This window comes from Physella acuta, unplaced genomic scaffold (assembly GCF_028476545.2).
Source record: "Physella acuta isolate Inbredline_101_S28 unplaced genomic scaffold, ASM2847654v3 ptg000087l, whole genome shotgun sequence".
NCBI classification, from domain to species: domain Eukaryota; kingdom Metazoa; phylum Mollusca; class Gastropoda; family Physidae; genus Physella; species Physella acuta.
In genome coordinates this window covers 402,898-418,306 of record NW_026731607.1, presented here as the reverse complement: position 1 = coordinate 418,306, position 15,409 = coordinate 402,898, and the positions used below count along the sequence as shown (strand labels likewise).

General features: G+C 33.7%; 1 protein-coding gene across 1 annotated transcript in view; it reads right to left on the bottom strand.

The window, feature by feature from the left end:
- The window catches only part of LOC131927386 (kelch repeat and BTB domain-containing protein 3), a 32,377-nt gene extending 22,762 nt beyond the window's left edge, over positions 1-9,615 (bottom strand). Inside the window, exon 1 of the mRNA XM_059283105.1 lies at positions 9,533-9,615. The gene's annotated coding sequence lies outside the window, so the exon portion shown is untranslated. The remainder of the gene's footprint in view (positions 1-9,532) is intronic.
- Positions 9,616-15,409: the final 5,794 nt, after the last annotated feature.

The window sequence follows — 15,409 nt, the reverse complement described above, 5'->3', positions numbered from 1 at the left end:
TTTCTACTTTTTAGTGCATCATTACATAAAAGCTTATTATTAAAACGTTTTTTATGAATTTTTTTTCAGTACTTTACATGTTTTATCTACAATAGAATTACATGACTAAAAACCATTGCGCGATTACTGAATATCACGTTCAGTAGGCGCGCAATGGTTTTTGAACGCAGCCATTACGTGGTCGTGATGGCGCAGCTATTGATGACGCGTGTGGTGTGGTTGGCTAGACATGCCTACTAATTCGGTCCAAATTTTAATTAATTCATAAAAAATCAATTAGGCATCAAATTAAGTCAAATTTAGTTTCAGATTGCATTGTCTTCATGTCTTGACCCACGTGCCAACTTTGAATCGTGTCGGTCAAGTAGAACTGTCCGAATTTTCACTCCTGCGTTTCCGTCAAGACAGACAGAGCAAGTGAGTTAAATAAAAGCTTGTAAAAAGACGCCATTTTGATGAGTGATAAAAAGTTATTTACTTGATAGATTGTCAACTCGAAAAACAGCGAGGTGTAGATGGATGTGAAGCATTTCCTCAGCCGTACAGTTTGTTATTGGCGAATCATTTTGCCTGTTATGAGTTATTTAATTGTGGCATGTTTTCTCTACGTTGTCATCGTCTTACAACATTGGCTAGACGTATAGACTTTTGCGTGTCGCGATATCGCTGAAAACTATTTTTATCTCCTTCTCTTAGCTTTTACCTCTGTTTTTTTTCTAATACAACTGCTATACGGCAATATTGAGATTTGGCATTACACGCCGCATTTTTTGTGCAAATGTTAGTTTGCCAGCTCGCGTTTAGCTGGGCGATTGATAGGTTTTGTAATAAAATACTCATTCAGAAATGTACTATTTAAAGCATCCTTGATGATAAAGTTGCAAATTATTTCGCCTTTTTATAATTTTGTCTAGTTAATGAAATTTCTTAAGAGTCATATACGCCAAATATTAAATTTAAAACGAAAAAAAAGTCTCGCTTTTTATAACCAAATTTGTTAAAATAAAACCTAAACCGATTTTTAAAATATTTAATAGGTCATTTGAGGCTTTTTACCGTGGCGTCCATTACGTTAAGGATGTAGAATATAGATCTAGATAAAATTGTATAAGCTCATAAGGTACAACACACGCTTTTTAGTCAAATTCTATTTAAAAAATATTTGTTTCTTTCTTTGAGCAATAGTTATAGTTCTACTTTTCTCATACAATGTTCAGAAAATAAAGTAAAGTATATAGATCTAGATTCTAAACTGACTTTCAATTTTAGTTTAGTTTGTCACCGACACCAACAACTTAAAACATTGGGAATCCCCGGTTATAGGGTATTATTAGATTAATACCCTCTTAAAGCTTAAATCTAGGTGTATAGATTTAGGCTGCCTTCGTGTTACAAGCAGATCTACAAAACTGAACCACTCCGTTTTGTTACATTTATTTACAGTATAGCACTTTAAACTAAATATGTATACAGTTGAATAAGAAGGAAAAAGCTTAACTTTATTGGGTCTCCACTAAACAATTTAACTTACTTGGGTCGCCACTAAACAATTTAACTTACTTGAGTTTCTACTAAACAATTTAACTTATACTGGGTCTCCACTAAACAATTTAACTTATACTGGGTCTCCAATAAACAATTTAACTTATACTAGGTCTCCACTCAACAATTTAACTGATACTGGGTCTCCACTAAACAATTTAACTTACTTGGATCGCCACTAAACAATTTAACTTACTTGGGTTTCTACTAAACAATTTAACTTATACTGGGTCTCCACTAAACAATTTAACTTATACTAGGTCTCCATTAAACAATTTAACTGATAATGGGTCTCTACTAAACAATGTAATCTCGCATCTGCAATGCCGGTATACATAATTCTACACCTGGAGAAACGCAATACTTTACGGATCTTACAAGACAATGCCCATCTTTAGGCTTGGCCTAGCAGTAGTGAGCGAGACTGCTAACTCAAAAGTCTCGATTTCAAATCCGGTTCATATCAGTAGGACGTCATTGAGTCCACTCATCTCTAATGGGTACCTAACTCACGTTAGGGAAACAAAGACACAGTGCTGACCACCATATCCACTTACACATCGAGGTCATTGAAACAGATAAACTCTTCTTCTGCTGTCCCATGTGTCTTGGACACAAACGGAAAGATGATGATTACTGGTAGCAGATAAATCATTGTAAGGTCAAAGTTTGCAACTCAGTCTTATTAAGCCTATCTATTCAACAACGCCTAACTAATCTCTGATCACATAAAGTTACCTTACCTGACCTTAACGCACCTAATTTCACCAATACATAACTCACCTAAACTTGTTTATCCTTAACGATCTGAACCTAACCTACCACACCCTCCGTCTAAGACTAAGCCACACTGTCCCAGCTTAATAAATCCCACAAATCTGTTTTTAATTAATCTTCAAGGTTCTAAACTGCAAATTTAAACTAACATTATCATCTATATATATAAAGCAAAGTGGTCAAGTGCCCGATAGGGCACTTCCTGGCGCCGCAGGCGCGTCAAATTTGGCACGATGGTGCCTTGGGGCGATAGAACACGAGGGCCGGTGACGGTTGGCCGTAAAGTCTACGGACAGGGGGTCAAAACTGACCTCGACTGACCGGCGCCTTATATGGGTAATATTACGAAAAAAAATTTCCTCCGACGACCCCCCTTGATATTTTGTAAGGTGGTAGAAGAACACCTAGGGGTGTCACAAAAAACTCGGCATATCTGGGAAAACTTCGTAAAGTGGTCAAAACTGACCAGTTGTATTTCCCTATATAATCTTTGTATTTTATGGGAAAAACAGAGGGTCATTTCAACGCAGACTTTAGGGTACTTAAGCTCAGTATATCTGGCTAATTTTTTGCATGCTCCTAGGTCAATGGCTTGACCTTTAGGGAAAACTGTCGGTTACACTCAAAGCCCTCGACGAGGGCTAAAAAGTGACCGCGAGTGAAATTCTCTTTATGTGAGCTCTATTACGAAAAAAAATTTCCTCCGACGACCCCCCTTGATATTTTGTGAGGTGGTAGAAGAACACCTAGGGGTGTCACAAAAAACTCGGCATATCTGGGAAAACTTCGTAAAGCGGTCAAAACTGACCAGTTGTACTTCCCTATATAATCTTTGTATTTTATGGGAAAAACAGAGGGTCATTTCAACGCAGACTTTAGGGTACTTAAGCTCAGTATATCTGGCTAATTGTTTGCATGCTCCTAGGTCAATAGCTTGACCTTTAGGGAAAACTGTCGGTTACACTCAAAGCCCTCGACGAGGGCTAAAAAGTGACCGCGAGTGAAATTCTCTTTATGTGAGCTCTATTACGAAAATTTTTTTCCTCCGACGACCCCCCTTGATATTTTGTGAGGTGGTAGAAGAACACCTAGGGGTGTCACAAAAAACTCGGCATATCTGGGAAAACTTCGTAAAGCGGTCAAAACTGACCAGTTGTACTTCCCTATATAATCTTTGTATTTTATGGGAAAAACAGAGGGTCATTTCAACGCAGACTTTAGGGTACTTAAGCTCAGTATATCTGGCTAATTTTTTGCATGCTCCTAGGTCAATGGCTTGACCTTTAGGGAAAACTATCGGTTACACTCAAAGCTCTCGACGAGGGCTAAAAAGTGACCGCGAGTGAAATTCTCTTTATGTGAGCTCTATTACGAAAAAAAATTTCCTCCGACGACCACCCTTGATATTTTGTGAGGTGGTAGAAGAACACCTAGGGGTGTCACAAAAAACTCGGCATATCTGGGAAAACTTCGTAAAGCGGTCAAAACTGACCAGTTGTACTTCCCTATATAATCTTTGTATTTTATGGGAAAAACAGAGGGTCATTTCAACGCAGACTTTAGGGTACTTAAGCTCAGTATATCTGGCTAATTGTTTGCATGCTCCTAGGTCAATAGCTTGACCTTTAGGGAAAACTGTCGGTTACACTCAAAGCCCTCGACGAGGGCTAAAAAGTGACCGCGAGTGAAATTCTCTTTATATGAGCTCTATTACGAAAAAAAATTTCCTCCGACGACCCCCCTTGATATTTTGTGAGGTGGTAGAAGAACACTTAGGGGTGTCACAAAAAACTCGGCATATCTGGGAAAACTTCGTAAAGCGGTCAAAACTGACCAGTTGTATTTCCCTATATAACCTTTGTATTTTATGGGAAAAACAGAGGGTCATTTCAACGCAGACTTTAGGGTACTTAAGCTCAGTATATCTGGCTAATTTTTTGCATGCTCCTAGGTCAATGGCTTGACCTTTAGGAAAAACTGTCGGTTACACTCAAAGCCCTCGACGAGGGCTAAAAAGTGACCGCGAGTGAAATTCTCTTTATATGAGCTCTATTACGAAAAAAATTTTCCTCCGACGACCCCCCTTGATATTTTGTGAGGTGGTAGAAGAACACCTAGGGGTGTCACAAAAAACTCGGCATATCTGGGAAAACTTCGTAAAGCGGTCAAAACTGACCAGTTGTACTTCCCTATATAATCTTTGTATTTTATGGGAAAAACAGAGGGTCATTTCAACGCAGACTTTAGGGTACTTAAGCTCAGTATATCTGGCTAATTTTTTGCATGCTCCTAGGTCAATGGCTTGACCTTTAGGGAAAACTGTCGGTTACACTCAAAGCCCTCGACGAGGGCTAAAAAGTGACCGCGAGTGAAATTCTCTTTATGTGAGCTCTATGGGAAAAAACAGAGGGTAATTTCAAAACGGATTTTAGGGCACTTACCCTCTTTACATCTGGCTAATATTTTGTATACACCTTTATAGATGACTACGCCGTATGGAAAAACTGTTGGTCAGACTTAAAACCCTCTAAGAGGGCTAAAATTGACCGCGAGTGAAATTCTTATTATACAAGATTTGGTCATTTGGTCTATGAACAGGGGAGGTAACTTCTTAATGTAATAATTTTTAAACATTTTGTATACTCTTTTTAAGAAAAAAAAAACAAAAATCATAATGTATAGCATTGTTTTAAATAAATATTTTGTTATAAATTAAGTTTTGGATTGTACTGAAATTTTAAAAATTAATCACGAAAGTAATTTATTATAATATTTGATTGATACTATTAAGAAACCCCTTGCAGTTCTAATAACCGTGTGAGTAATAACTTTGCGAATATTCCATCAATATGTGGGTGACATGAAATTACCCCACTGTATAGATTTAGGCCCTAAGAATTTAACATAGCAGCCAATCACCTATTAATTAATCATTCAATTCCTCATTTTTTTTTTTGAAAACCTAAGCGAAGCTAGGCAGTATGCCTAGTGGTATATAAAGATACCGTGTGCTTGAATAATGCACTTAAATGTAGAAAATTAATTATTTTCTTTTAATATATAATAATACTCTACTATTTGAAAAAAATATAGAGAAATGCGTGCTCTCTTCCAAAATAATACAATGACCCGCGCTTTTCTTTATAGTCATTAAATTAGTAGAGTGTTATTATATATTGAAAGAAAAAAACTTATTTTCTGCTTTTTAATGCATAATTACATAAAAGCTGTTTATTAAACGTTTTTTTAATTTAATTTTGAAATTACAAATTGCAATCAGTACTAAAGAAACAAACACAATGATTTGCGGCTAAACTTGATGTTAATCTAGTACAGCAGAATACGACACAATTAGTTGTTGTTTTTTTAAGAAAATAAACGAAACAAATTGTATAAAAGAGCTAAAATAAATAAAATCAAAAGTTTTTTTTTTTTATTTACCTAAAGGTATTGGTAAAATTTGTGTGTTTTAAAATGGTCTCGAGATAAATTTTACACTGACCAACGGCCTACCTCTAATTAAACAAAATACAAACAACGTATGCATATGTTCAGTGCTACAATCAAAATCGATAATGTAGTTAAATCAAAACGTTGGCGTAATTGAGACAGGTAGTTTTGAATGTAAGTGTGTTGAATGACAGCTCTGGTGATTACAATATGCTTGTAGTAACAGGTCGATTGTTTTAAGATGAGGGTGTGTTTGTTGTTTAGACGTGATTCATAATTTCTCAAATGAATAGATAAACCGCCACTAGTACACATAAAATTACTAAAACTATCACAAAATTAAAGAAATCTGGAGAATTTTCTGAATGACTATTGGCTTGGCTCCGCAAAACAAAATCTATGAGTAGATTAAATTCAGAGTATGTTAACCCTTTATCTACTGACGGTACTTATAAGTACCACTTTAATTAAGTGCCTGTACTGTTTTTAATTTAAGACGAATTTTAAAAATTATTGATGTAATTGATAGTATTATCTCCCCCGAGTCACAGGTAGGTGGAGGGATCTATGTTTTTTGAAAATTTCTGGTATGGCGCCACTTTCAATCTCTACCTGTATCGGTAGTTCACAATCGTTCTGTACATATCTCACATGTGTTCCTGATTTCCCTTTGTTTTACCTTATTATTCAAGTTTTCAACACCGAATATTTTTTATTGGCATCCTTAATAGTCAGGTCAATGTATTTAGCTTCTAGTTTTACAATTTTTATCAAATTGTCTTTGTAATAGATCGATGTTTACAAGTGGACTTTTAAGTACCGTCAGGGCACACGGACATTTTTTTTAGGATTTCTTGAAAATTGCAGATTTTCGATTTGGAGTGACGTAAATATTATTTTGATAATTAATTATCGAAATGTATTTTAAAAAAATATATTTATGCATTTATAAGAAGGTTAGCATAGGATTTTCCTCAGAAATATTGTAAATAATTGCAGATTTCTAGTAGTATAAGAAAAACAAGAATAGAGGTGGCAGTTGCAGGCTCGTTTACTTGGTTTAGTATACGTTATTTGTATACCAAAGTCTAGTTCTAGAAGTAAGATTTGTAAGTTATATTTGTTGCAAAAACTTTCTTGCCTACAATAGCTAGCGTGTATGTAATGTATACATGTAGACTAGTAATAGTCCATACATATGCATGTAGTATAGATCGTTTTGTAATTTTTAATCAGTAAACACAAAACAGTAGACCACTACGGCTATTCCAAACACATTGAGCTCACTTCTGTTTATGAACTTTACAATGTAGTGTAGACTTGTCATAACATTTTAGTAGGCTACAATTATACTAGCTTTACAAGTAGTAGTGTACTGAATGACTAGGATTTCGTTTTCAAAATATTTGTTTATGCGGGTCATTGTAATGGCTATTGGAAGCCTCCAGCAAAAGCAGGTTCAGTCCGGCAACTGTTGCCACACCAGAAAGACGACAGAACAGAATGTATCAAGAATAAGGAATGAGGGAGCATGACACGTCGGCACCTTTTGCTGTGTTTGAGGTCTAAGATATGTTCCGATAGAAAATCAAGTAAAAATCGTTCTCAAAATATACTTTTGTGCTGGATTTATGTGTGAAAATTACAAAAAATGATATTATAATGATTGCCATATTATTAGTTAATACGTTGTATCGTTTTTTCCTGTTTTGTAAATTTTTTAATTTTTGGAAAAAATGTCCTACATTCCTGACGGTACTTATAAGTACCAATATATGTTTGGGCCCTTAAAAATTTATGAAACAAAATTTCCTTCGACATATGCTTTAAATGTGCCATAAGCAATATGATAACACATTGTTTAAGATAAAATGTCATTCGGAACCTAATTCCGTAAATAAAGGGTTAAAGGTTTTCTTCCTGTTGTTTCATCGGATTCATCACCGGAGCGTGATTCTGATAAATTTGAAATTGATGTGGAGCCTGGAATAATTGAATCTGATTTTGTTGGACCCAATTTTGTGGGACCAAATTTTGTTGGACCAAATTTTGTGGGACCAAATCTTCTGGGACCAAATCTTGTGGCAGCGATCTTGTTGACAATAGTCATGGCTTGTACATTTTCCATAACAAATTTATTCTTCATAAGTTTGGCTAGGCACTCGTTGCTTGTTCTCTGGAGAGAAATTAATGCAAGTAATTGACCAATGTATGATCTTCGAAGCGGTAAATCCCCCCGTTCGTCAGTTGTAGAGTTCACCTTTCTACATTTTAATTTTAGTGAACCAGTTACTGTCTCTGGCGAGTGAATCATGCTGGAACATTTCTTCGGCTCGTCTGTGAGATAGACGTCATCTGAACATGTCCATTTTAAAACAGATTGCACGAAAAAATCGGTTCTATGATTCTGGTATCTACAGTGATTTAAAATGTATTTAAAATCGTCAAAAGAGAGTTGAACGAAGGCGTTTGATTCTAAAATCTTCCGAAAATTCTTAACCATAAACCTTCTAACTCTAGTTATAACATCTAAAGAGTCCAACAGCTGAGCAGTTATAAGTATATCACTGTAGTTTTGTAAATTTACTCTCTCTTGGACAAAGTTTTCACATAATGCAACTAAAAATGTGATCTGCAGTTGGTTTGAAGCATGCCATATGGCAAGGATATTATCGTCATTTAGAACATTTCTCCCTTCATAGATGAAATCCAGTATGAGTCCAAATATTTCTGGTGAGATGCCTTCTATGGTACAGCTTGATTCAGATTTTTCTCTCATATCTGTCCTCATGAGAGCCTCAAAGAAACCAGAGCAGGAACTTAGGAAAATCCGGTGACAGTTGAACTGAAAGTCGCCGATGTTGACCGTAAAATCAGTAAAATTGTCCTTATTGCCTCGCAAACACGTGAAAACTTCTCTAACTACGTGAAAGTCAAGGTCGCTATGTACAGAACTTCGTTTTGAATTAAACATGGCGGCTGTAGATGTTAGAATTCTGAAAACAAAAAAAACTATATATAGGAAACAATTAGACACTATCACGCCGAGATTTTTGACAGCTAGATTTTTATATATATATATATATATATATATATATATATATATATATATATATATATATATATATATATATATATATATATATATATATATATATATATATATATGATATATTCATTGTTAGTAGATAAAACGGTATCCATCATGGAGCAAAAACGATCATACCAATCCATGTTTTCGCAGGGATTTCTATAAAGGAAGCAAATTAAAATTGCCGGATGGTGTTTGCTTTTTTCCAGTTCAATCCATATACATTCTATATTGTCCGTTGACAGATCCTTCCTGAACTTGAAACGAATAGAGGAGTGGACATAGAGACAAAGGCCAGTTTCTTTGTGTAAGGATGGGTCTCGGCGTATTAGGTTATAATCAGAGACGGATATCCCAACATCATTTATAAAAGATTGTAATCGAGTTTCAGAGAAACCAAAAATATGGAAAGGATTGTTGGAATTGTTTAAAATTTTTATAACTTCATGGTGTTTATTAAATATGTGGAAAATATTTAAATGGCCCAATTTTAGCCCACTTTGTGAGGGCCAGGATGATGAAAATAGACAATGCATAAAGATAATAAAATATCAATGAATACAAATATAAAAATTGTAAGTCCATGCTTAACGACACACATTTTTACTCAAATTCTATTAACAAAATGATTTATTTATTTCTGGGAAAAATTATACTATTTTATACCTGTACCTTCTTTATACAAAGTTCAAAAACAAGTTAAATTAAGTATACAGTTGACATTAGTTTTTAGTTTGCCGCCATTGATAACAAAAAAGGGCGCGTTCAACTGTGATTGCACTAAAACAAAGAACGCTGAATAGGAAATCCCCGATGATAGAGAATTATTAGATTAAGACCTTATTATTAAAACACAGCTCAAAGTGTGTAGAACGTAGAATACGTGCTCACATTGTCGTGTATACAAACGGGTCTACAATGACTCAATGACAACATTTTTTGCTAACTTGGTACAATTTATTTACTGTATGGTAAGCAAAATGCGACGGCGTGGATCAGCGGTTGTGACCTGAATCACAAATCAACCTTCAAACCTGATTTATTGATAACATTTGCATTTTAAAACACTAAGATAGAACCACACTTACACAGATGGATAAATCCTACACATCTTTCTTAAGGACAATCGTGTAACAGTAGGTGGCATTTGTTTGGGAACCACTGCTATATAGGGTTTAGTCAAACACTACTGCTCTATAGATTGGAGTCAAACACTACTGCTCTATAGATTGGAGTCAAACACTACTGCTCAATATAGTGGAGTCAAACACTACTGCTCAATAGAGTGGAGTCAAACACTACTGCTCTATATGGTGAAGTCAAACACTACTGCTCTATAGAGTGGAGTCAAACTCTACTGCTCTATAGGATTTATTCAAACACTACTGCTCTATAGAGTGAAGTCAAACACTACTGCTCTATAGAGTGGAGTCAAACACTACTGCTCTATAGATTGGAGTCAAACACTACTGCCCTATAGGATTTATTCAAACACTACTGCTTATAGAGTGAAGTAAAACTATACTGCTCTATAAGGTTTACTTAAACACTACTGCTCTATAGAGTGGTCAAACTACTGCTCTGTAGGTTTTACTCAAACTATACTGCTTTTTAAGGGTTTACTCAAACTGTACTTCTCAATAGGGTTTACTCAAACTATACTGCTCTATAGAGGGGAGTCAAACACTACTGCTCTGTAGGGTTTACTCAAACTATACTGCTCTATAGGGTTTACTCAAACTATACATTATCCTTTCATAAGCTGAGCTTCAGATAAACACTATCATCTCTCCCGTGAGTCTTGGGCACGAACTGGAAAAGATGATGATAGTACTTAAAACTAAATGTAGGAGAATAAGAATAAAAAAAAAAACAAGTTCCTTCGGTCCCCACAAAAGAATTAAACTTCACAGTTGCAATGCAGGAACCCGTAAAACTAGAACAATAGACACGTAATAGTTCACTGATAGTACAAGACACTGCCCATCTCTATACTTGTGGTAGTGAACGACGAATCGTCGTAAGGTCGAAACACTATAGCTTTATGTGGTTGAGTATAACAAAACACTCTTAAGTTCTGAGGTTGTTTTTTTTTTTTTAAATGAACATTTTAAAACAGAAACCCAAATATCCAATCCTCAAACATAGCAAAATGTTTATCCAAGAAGAGGGTAATAATTCTAAATTTAACTTTCCTAAATAACTTGAGGCGTAGACACATTTTTCCGTTGAAATATTATTTAGATGTCTCGAGCTTTTTGGATCAATATTGTAGACTAAGATTTAGTAGACTAAGATGTGTTGTGTGCTGTATATACCTACTGCTGTTACTTTATTGGTAAATGTATGTGACCCTTACGTATCCGTCGCTAGGAATTCGTCAGCCTGACAGAATAATTTGTGGCGTTGCAAATTGTAATTTCATGAGGCCTAAAAAAAATCTTCAGTTGCTTATTACGAACACGTTTTGAAGTTTTAAGAATTAAATTAGGAAAATGCCTTGTTTTACTTTCTCGAATATACGAAGAATAGAGAAAGTCCTGTAATCGTGCAAAAGAAAATCATGATTTTTACAAATCTCGACGTTTTACACCTCAGTGATACGGAAAAACATAATTTTGCAATCTTGTCCGTATGCCTCTGTGTGTGTATGTGTGTCTCTCTCTCTCTGTGTGTGTGTGTGTGTGTGTGTGTGTGTGTCTGTAAACACGATAACTTGAGTACCGTTACAGCTAGGTTGAGGAAATATCATATATAAGTATTTTATCAAAGTCGTATATCAGTTTCAACTTTATAGCGATTTCCGATAACCGGATATATATATATATATATATATATATATATATATATATATATATATATATATATATATATATATATATATATATATATATATATATATATATATATATATGTATATATATATATATAGCCTATTTATAAAATATATCATGTCCAGTTGGTGGTGCTTATTCTACTTCCGGTTTTTAACCACATACTTATAAAGTGCAGCCTGTTTTTTCTTAAATCTATATTTCCATTGGTCAATGCAACTGTGTAATCCTAATTTACTTTTATATATGTATGTGCGAGAAAATTTAGGAGAGATCACGCGCGCTTTGTTTTACATCTACAGATGTATGTGCGTTTGTTGTAGATGTTTTGACACAACGTGCATGTAAAGTCTATGTAATAATATTAATTTTTTTAAACATATTTATAAAAATATGGCAAGCGATAAGATTATAGTTACATTTGTAAAAATTAAAGCCGTATTAATAAGACAGTTAATATTTATTCGTGTGTATCAATGGGTTCTTAAGGGAAAATATTTGGAACAGAAATGATCACACAGTAAATTGATAGAGGAAACAGCCCTTGGTATCTTAATATGAAAAATATATAAAAATTGTGTTTTTCATCCCTAGACGCAAGCAAAACATATTTAAATGTTGCTGAAAAATAATGGCTACAAAAGTCCAACTGTTTTGGTTGCTGCCAAAACAAAAATTAAAATAAATTTTAAAAAATAAACAAAAATTTTTACAATCCACAAAATTAAACCAGAAAAGTACTTTCTTTCAGAAGTTTTCAACAAAACAAAATCTCTTAATTTCCAAAAAAAGAAAATACTCTAAGTACGATTGGGAAATAACATTCAAAAAACATAACCAATCATCAAGGAGCAATACCTCAGTTACAGGAAATAAAACAGTCATTTAAGATAAGGCTTTGTTTAGCTCGAAATCAACGGGATCTTGTTTATTATGCGCTAATGTATCGTTTAGACAATCACACTCTATAATTTTAAAACTACAAGTCGAAATAATAATAATTAACAGTCCAAGTCATGCTTTTGCATTATTAAATTTACCAGACAACCTTGTTTTTCTAAAAGCCGGTGTTAGTTAATAAAATAATTTTCTTTGGATTTAATGCATGTATAAATTGAACGCATTTATTTCATATACATTTGTTAAATTTTTTGCGGCATTGACCTACATGGATTGAAATATATTTGGTGAAAATAAATTTACATTCATTTTTCGGCTGGATAAAATTAAAATTTTTATTTCTTGTATAACTTTATAGCATTCTAAATGAAAAAGGCAAAGAACAATAAAAACGTGTAATATGTTTATGCAATGTTGCTTACTGAATCCAGAATGTTTTATTAAGTCATCACAAAGCACACTCTTCAATAAAATTTTAATTTTTTTTACTACGGACTAAAAAACAATATGTATATGGCTAATATAGAAATCGAAAAAGAAATATATTTATATATATATATATATATATATATATATATATATATATATATATATATATATATATATATATATATATATATATATATATATATATTATATCACATTATTGTTTCTCTCCAAAGCTAGGATACATGAAACGTTATCTGATGGTCTCTACAAACATATTTGAGATATAAAGTCTCATAATAATACACATTTTTACAGTGTGAATGTTTGATGTCATGATTTTCATTTACTCAAGCATAGATTAGATGAGGTATATAACACATGAATTTGCTCATTTCTACGTCAATCAAGTTTGCTTTATATCTATCAATTATCTAATTTCAGAATTTTACATAAGGTTTTATATTTTTGAAAATTATAAACAAACAAAAATTAAAGTATTCATTGACACAGTATTTATATTGTTAGAAAGTCGATAATTTACGGGTGTAAATAATATGTTTTAACACTTCAGCTTTTAGACAATCTTGTATAAAGCATTTAATGAAATAAAATAAATAACCACAACGCATAGAGCTGAAATGTGTTGAAATTAAACATATAATTTCTGCATGCACATTTACTTCGTGTGTCCAGGTAAAGAACGAAGGACAGCATGACAATCATTATTAATTGTGTTAATTGTTTATGTGGCGGTAGTTCTAAGCGGAGCCATTTATCAACACTCACAAGTGACGGAATCAGACTTTACCAAGCCTGTATATACATAATCAAGCATTGAAAATCTATATATTAAACCATCAAGATTTTTTTCAATCAATTAAAGCATTTTATCCAATCGAATGATTTTTAAGTAGAATGAAGTCTAATTCAAAACTTTGGTGAGGCAAAGAAATTTTGTTGGCCCTTGTTGATGTTTGCTACAGTATCGAGGCATTCAATATTAAAAAAAGAATAATACAATGTACTAGATACTTAGTACTAGGGTTACTTTTTTGTTAACAACCTGAGAATAACAAAAGGGTAAACAAGAAGGCTGCGAGTAAAAGAATTAAAAATTTTTGAAACTTAAGGGGAATGTCAAAATAGGGCGAAACACGATTCACCGGGTTTTCATTGTTCGCAGAAACTTTCCTCGGCGGTGTGGGAGGTGTCTTGATGGCAGTGGCTGTTCTGTAATTTTTAAACAGAGCTGGTTTTGTGAGTTCCAGCCTGGACGCGGCATGTTTATTCACCAGTGTGATGGCTTCTTTATTGTCTATTACAAATGTGTTGTTCAAAAGCTTGGACAGGCACGCGGTGCTGATGTCTTTGAGAGAAATTGCTGAAAACAGCTGACCAAGGTACAACCTACGAAGTGACATTTTCTCACCTTCTTCAGTTTCAACTTCCATCTTCTTACAAAGTGCATTATGAAGTCCAGTATCCACACGCAATATACTGATAAATTTTTCTGGCTCAGGTTGGAGGTACGAGTCATCTGAATACGCCCATTTTAAAACTGAATTAACGACGAAATCTCCGACAATACGAAAGTGTTTTAAAAGGTCTTTGAACTCTTCGAAAGGAATTTCCATGAAGTCGTCGGATCCTACAACATTTGGATAGTTGTTCACGATGAACTTTTTTACTTTGGTTAATACACCAAACGAATTTAAAAGCTTTCCTGCTTCATAAATGCTCCAGTAGTTTTGCAACGTTATGTTTTCATTTACGAATTTCTGACAAGCCGAAACTAAAAATTCGATCTGCAGTTGATTGGATGCATGCCACATTTCAACCATGTTTTTTTCGTCTAAAACATCAGTTCCTTTGTAAATAACATCTAGTATAAGACCAAATATTTCTGGAGAGATGCCTTCTATGGTACAGCTTGATTCATATTTTTCTCTCATATCTGTCCTCATGAGAGCCTCAAAGAAACCAGAGCAGGAACTTAAGACAAACCTGTGACAACTAAACTGGAAGTCGCCAACGTTGACTGTAAAGTCAGTAAATTTGTCCATGTTTTTTTCAAAACATTTAAAGATTTCTTTTCCCATTTGCGCGTCGTAATTGTGAGCGGTGGATATACTTTTATACATGGCGGTTGTAGATGATGTTTTACTTTTTCTGCAAAAATTTTAAATTTTTAAATTTAAAGTTTTAAATTTTCATTTTGGTCTCCTCTTACGTCATTGGCACAAACGTAAAAATTTTACAACAACATTAAAACATAATTTCTGTAAGAATATATATATATATATATATATATATATATATATATATATATATATATATACTGGAAATATGGATCATAAATTGGAGAACCTGTAAATTCGAAATCAAA